Source organism: Ovis canadensis, chromosome 25 (assembly GCF_042477335.2).
Source record: "Ovis canadensis isolate MfBH-ARS-UI-01 breed Bighorn chromosome 25, ARS-UI_OviCan_v2, whole genome shotgun sequence".
NCBI lineage: Eukaryota > Metazoa > Chordata > Mammalia > Artiodactyla > Bovidae > Ovis > Ovis canadensis.
This window is the reverse complement of record NC_091269.1, coordinates 26,370,605-26,377,392: the sequence shown is the minus strand read 5'-3', so window position 1 is coordinate 26,377,392 and position 6,788 is coordinate 26,370,605. Positions and strand designations below refer to the sequence as shown.

Below are 6,788 nucleotides of genomic sequence, written 5' to 3'. Positions count from 1 at the left end.
AGCATAATACATGTATTGTGTGTAAGCCTTATTTCTGTTATTATTACATCAGCTCTGCCGCAGATCATCAAGCATTAGATCTCAGAGTTCGGGGGGCGCTGCAATGCTGTATGCTTCCTTTTATATGAAATGTCCAGAATAAGCAAATCTATAAAGATAGAAAGCATATTAGTTGCTGCTGCCAGGGCCTTGGAGAAGTGGAAACAAGAATGACCCCCTCCTCCCCGTGGGGTCCTCGGGGTGATGAAAAGTTTTGAAACTAGAGAGAGATGAAGGTTGCACAGTCCTGAATGCATGAAATGCCGCTGGGTCATACCCTTTAAAATGGTCCATTGTGTGTTATGTGAATTTCACATCCCTGTAAACACGGAGGAGAGGGTAAAAGAACGTGGGGTGGAGGGAAGAGAGGGAGAATGGGAACGAGGAGGAGGGAGGTGGTATGATTATGCCTGACATGAATTTTCTCAGTTCAAAGGAAAATGTGACCCTGCGTCACTGAAACAGAACAGGGTATTAGTCTGATTACAGCGACCACAGATCTCCTCTAAGGGCTGGAAGTGTCATCATTTCCTCCAGCTAGGAGCAGCGTTTGGTACTGTGAGTCACAAGATGCTGTGGTCAGTGTGAAGTCTTTTCCAGCACAGAGGATTCTGCTCTGACTCTGAGCCACACAAGTTTCTTCCGGCTCTGGGGTCTGGTCCCCAACCTTGGGGCTCAGTGGGAACTTGGGGGACCCAGGACAGAGAGCCCTTCTAGGCTGCAGAGTCACCAGGCCGCAGGTAGAGACCCCTTTGTGTCAGCTCTTCACTGGGTAAGACCTGCTTTTCCTCGTGCTTGGCAGGGCAAAGATTTGGATTAAAAAACAATGGGGATTCGAACTGAACAACAGAGAGGACATGCTGGTGGTCAGTCTGGAGGTCGCTTTGGAAGGGTCTCAGTGTAAGCCCTTTGCTGCCAGTCTTTATAGCCCTCATGTCATATCCCTTTCAGATGAGTTTGGATGAAAGTCTCAGGTGAAGCTGACCGTATAACAAGGCCAGTTCAGGATGAAGATGGAGTTCTGCGGAATTTATTAACTCAGCAGTCACACCCACGTGGGATATCTGAATGGCAGACCTTGGCGGCTAGCCTTGATTTCTGCCAGCAGGTGTACCCTACTGGGCCTTGATATCTACTGGTAGGCATGAGCAAACAGCAAGGCCGTACTGCATAGCACAGGAAACTATAGTCAATACTTTGTGATGAACTATTATGGAAAAGAAAATGAAAATGAATGTATATATATACACATATATGTATAACTGAGTCACTTTGCTGTGCAGCTGAAATTAACAGAACATTGTAAATCAACTATACGTCAATAAAATTGAAAAAAGGAAAGAGGCCATCATGACCCAGTCTAAGCTATGCCACAGTCAGGGTGAGGGTCTCGTGGTGCATTCCAGGCTTCCCTAAGGACACACGTTCTCTTAGGAGGCTGAGCCTGGGAAGATCCAGGACTCCGCTAGGACAGCCAGTCAGTTCCCTCTAGCAGTTCAGGTAGTGATTTGTAGTTCAAGATCTGTGCTCAGAATGTAACAGAGAAGAACTTTTGTATTCTATTACAAGGTAATCTCTAAAGGGATGTTGCCTATAAACTTAAATTATATACAATTGCCCATCTCTGGCCAGAGAAGGCAATGGCAACGCACTCCAGTTTTCTTGCCTGGAAAATCCCATGGACGGAGGAGCCTGGTAGGCTGCAGTCCATGGAGTCGCACAGAGTCAGACATGACTGAAGCAACTTAGCAGCAGCAGCAGCAGCCCATCTATGGGAACCCTGCTTCCCAGGTAATGAGCATTAAGATAAAATACCTTTGTTTATCTCACAGGAAACAACTTGACCAAGCCCACCTGTGAATGACTACAGGCAGGAAGAAATTAACACGTTCCCTCCAGAGACAGACAAGAACCAGGAAATGTTTGACTTGACTCCCTTTCCTTTTAGTATAAAAGGAGCCTGAATTCTAACCCAGGCAAGATGGTTCTTGGGGATGAGTCTACCATTTTCTCCATCTGCAGGCTTTCTGAATAAAGTTCCTTGCCCCAACAACTCATTTCTCAATTCATCAGCTTGTCATAAGGAAGGCAGTATGAGCTTGGACTCAGTAACAGAAGAATGACCTTCTCAGCTTCACAGCCCCCTGGTGAGCCCCTGCTGGAGTCTCCTACTCAGTGGGAAGGATGAGGTGGTCCTTGAAGGGATAATCACCCTTTAGGAGTCCTCACTGCCCTGAGCCTGTTCTGATGTAAAATGCACAGTCCCCTCAGATTCCTGTTGTGAGGGCTATTTTCTTATTTGAGTTTTTGGACAAATGACTTCATTGTTCTCCAACCTGTGATTTTCAGTAAAGCACCCAGTCTTTTAATCGGATCATTAAAATCAAATGAAAAATTTAGTTTTCATTTAAAAATTTAAATGAAATTTCATTGAATATGGAAAAGTGTTTATATTTACTTTTATAAAAGTACAGCACAGTTGTGAGACTGTAGTCCTGACTTGCTCCCCGCACTGCACTCTCCCCATACATAACCCTACCTGAATACCACCCTGGTGCTCCAGTAATGGAATCTGTGCCAGGTCATGTCTCCAGGGCTGGAGCTTATGGCCACCCCATCACATGGTGTGGCAACTCATGCTTCTTAATCAGAGCATCAGATGACTTAGCGCAGTCATGCTCTTATTTTTACAAAGCTTCTCTGCAGCCACGCCTGCTCTTAGATCGCGGGCCTTTCTTTGGCACCACTTCAACAACTCAACTAATTTCCTGTGCCAAGGGCCCTTTCTCCAAGATTTCTTCTCACATGAGCCACCCCATTATAGCCCAGACTGACTTCAGGGCATTCACCGGAGGGGAGGGGCCATTCCACTGGTTTGGCTGCTGTGAAAAAAGAGCTGTGGAATTGGAGACAGAGTGAAGTCTGGGTTTGACTTCTGCTTTTGCCCCTTGGTAGCTGTGTGACTTTGAAAAAGTTACTTAACTTCTCTGGGCTTCCCATTCTACATTTGTGAAACAGGACTTACAAACAGGAGGCAAAAAAAAGAAAAGAGCTCAGTCCTCAGAGAGGGACAGAGATGCATTTAAACCCTACCTCTGGAGCTTGCCCAGACTGTGACCCTGGCAATCCCCTGACCTACCAAAGCCCCAGATGTCAGGTATTATGAATGGGAGACCCCACCTGCCTCTGGGAGTCCTTTGAAATATTAAAAGAGAAAATGTATGTGTCATGCCCAGCATGTGTTTGGGCACCAAAGAAATGTTTTTGTTTTTGTTTTTTTACTATAAAACAAAGGTCAACCATGCCAAATATCTAGCTTCATAAACTTTGACAGGATTAAATTCATAATATATATGAAAATATGCTGTAAACTATAAAGAATCTAAAATGTCATTATCATTATTGTAATCTTTTTTCTCTCAGGCCTATCAAACTGTAAAAAGTTTGGAAAAAAACAGTACAATAAATATCTGAATATTCTTTCCCTAGATTCACCAGTTGTTTGTTAGTATTTGCACCCTTCTTCTGTATATCTGTATCTATTTCCATCTCTATTTATCGACTTAGCACCACTGTCGAACCATTTAAAAGTAAGTTGCAAGCATTATACTTGACACTCAATTGCTTTAGCATATATCTCCTAAGAATAGCATCATTCTTTCAGGGGTAAAGAATCCGCCAGCAATGCTGGAGACACAGGAGACACAAGTTGGATCCCTGGATTGGAAAGATCCCCTGGAGGAGGGCATGGCAATACACTCCAGTATTCTTGCTTGGGAAATCCCATGGACAGAGGAGCCTGGTGGGCTACATTCCATAGGGTAGCAAAAAGCCAGACACAACTGAGCGACTGAACACACACATACGCTTTATATAACTAACTACTATTTTTACCAAGAACTTTACCATACATATAATCATAGTGTCTTACGTACAGTCTACACTTTCTCCAGTAGACATGCAGTTCCGATACAGGATCCCACGTCTCATTTGGTGACTGTCTCTTTAGCCATATTTCATTTTATTTTGATGTGGACCATTGTTAAAGTCTTTATTGAGTCTGTTACAATATTGCTTCTGTTTTATGCTTTGTTTTTTTGACCACGAGGCATGTGGTATGTGGGATCTTAGTTCCCTGACCAGAGATCAAACCTGCACTCTCTGCACTGGAAGGCGAAGTCTTAACCACTGGACCCCCAGCCTTCTTTACTCTAGAGCTATGCCATTCAATACAGAAGTCCCCAGTTGTATGTGACTGTTTTTTAAAAAAAAAAAACTTTTTTGGAGTCTAGTTGATTTATAATGTTGTATTAGCTTCAGGTGTACAGCACAGTGATTCAGTTACACATATACAACATCCACCCTTTATTTTTGTTAGATTCTTTTCCTAAACAGGCTATTACAAAGTATTGAGTGGAATTCTCAGCAGGTTCTTATTAGTTATCTGTTTTATATACAGTGGTGTATATATGTCAGAAAAATGTGGAATACTTCACAAATTTGCATGTCATCCTTCACAGGGGCCATGCCAATCTTCTCTGTATCAATCCAGTTTTAGTCTATGCACTGCCAAAGCAAGCACTGGCTCTTGAGCCCTTGAAATATGGCTGGCCCAAACTGAGTGTATTCAAGACTCAGCACACACAAAAAAATGTTCATTATTTCATCAGTAATTCTGCGTATTGATTGCATATTGAAATAATAGTACATTGAATGTATTGGGCTAAAAATACATTATTAAAATTAGTTTTGCCTGTGGCTATTTAAAATTTTTAACTTGCATATATAGCTCACATTACATTTCTGTTGGACAGCACAGTTCTGGAATATTTCTCTCGTCATTTTTTTCCCTCTTGTGATGCTGACGTTTTTGTTGTTGTTGTTGACACACTGTGTGACTTGCAGAATCTTATTTCCCCAACCAGGGACCAAACCTGGGCCCCAGCAGTGGAAACTTGGAGTCCTGACCACTGGACCACCAGGGAATTCCCAGACATGAACATTTTTGAAGTGTCCAAGCCAGTCGTCTTGTTGAAGGCCCTACAGTCTGAATCTGTTTCCTTTTGAGTAGATCTGGCTTAATCTTTCTGACTAGGATATGACCTGGGTGGTAGTTTACAAGGCATCGTGTCAGGAGTCTCACAGTGCCTCGTTGTTGGGATTGCAAAGTCTGACCGCTTGGTCACGGTGGCGTCTGCAGACCTCTCTGATAGAAAGTCCCCCACCCTTGTAGTCAGTAAGAACCTTAGGTGATCCTCTGAGAGCACGCGCACATTCTTCTGCACCATCCTTTATCCGATGGTGTCAGCATCTAGTGATGATATTTGTCTCTATCAAGAATCGCTCCAAACAAACTGTCTTAACTTTTTAACTCAGTGCTCAAATAATTTCCTGTTTGTGTCATTTATCCTAAGACAGTGTGGACAATTCGCTGACTTATAAATCTCATCCATTACTGGATGCATAGCTTTCCCTGGCGTAGAATCCAGCTTGTATTTGTGCTCGTGTCCAGTCGCTCAGTCGTGTCCGACTCTTTGTGACCCCATGGACTGTAGCCTGCCTGGCCTCTCTGTCCAAGGGGTTCACCAGGCAAGAATACCAGAATGGGTTGCCATCTCCTCCTCCCGGGGGTCTTCCTGACCCAGGAATTGAATCTGAGTCTCCTGTGTCTCCTGCATTGGCAGGTGGATTCTTTACCACTGAACCACCTGGGAAGCCCTATAATTGGGAATACCGCATATTTGATATCATCTTTATTGGCAGTTATTTAGTCCTGTTTCTTTCTATTAAAAATATTGATTCCATGAACATCCTTTTAAATGGCACATGCAAACAAAATGGCACATTCCTTCTTTGAGACATAATCCTGGAAGTGGTATTGCTGAGTATATTTGCTGAAATTTTTGACACATGTAGTCAGATGGCCCTCCAGAAATATTGCACTGTTCACACCTTCAGTGAATCATCCGGGATGCTTTCAGCTGCAAAGGAACAACAATCCCCAATACAAACTGGCTTTAAGAAAAAGATATTTATCTTCTCACACAAACTAGAACCCCAGTTGAAAGGTACAATATGCACTGTTTTTACTCAACTTCATTTTTTCGAAAGACACTGGTTGGGAATCAACAAACAAACTGCATGTTGACAGTTTGGAAAATAATGGCTTGAAATACTTGGATTCCATTCTGGAGCTGGAGACAGGAGGCTACCTGAGCAAATTCTGACTTAGGAACGGAGGAGTAGAGATCCATCATCTCATCTACAAGGGTGAGCAAAGCACACTGTTCTCAGGCCCTCCCCTCCCTGGACATCACTCAGCTTCCTAGTCCTTGCCAATCTAACAAGTGAATAATCTCTTTTAAAATTTCATCTGTGAAACAGATGGCATGGGCAAGCAGTATTGTATAGCAGAGTATTATAGTATTATGAGAGACCCACCTGGATCCATAGTCTGAAAGCACCACTTATCAGCTGTGTGAACTGGGACAAGTTATTTAAACTCTTTGTGCCTCTGGCTCCTCATCTCTAAAATAAAAATGACCATATCTACCTTATACTCTTGCTATGAGAATGAAAAGATATAATTTGTGTAAAATGCTTAGCACAATAAGTGCATTTCAAAAAGCAACTGCTTTATCACGGGCAGATTTCTGTTGCTCTGTATGTGCATGCTAAGTTGCTTCAGTCATGTATGACTCTTTGTGACCCTATGGGCTGTGGCCCGCCAGGCTCTTCTGTCCATGCGA

At 43.1% G+C, this 6,788-nt stretch overlaps 1 non-coding gene across 1 annotated transcript; it reads right to left on the bottom strand.

The window, feature by feature from the left end:
- Window positions 1–4,515: 4,515 nt before the first annotated feature.
- Window positions 4,516–4,619, bottom strand: LOC138430634 (U6 spliceosomal RNA). Its single transcript, XR_011253318.1, has one exon. It is a non-coding gene; the product is annotated as a U6 spliceosomal RNA (small nuclear RNA).
- Window positions 4,620–6,788: the final 2,169 nt, after the last annotated feature.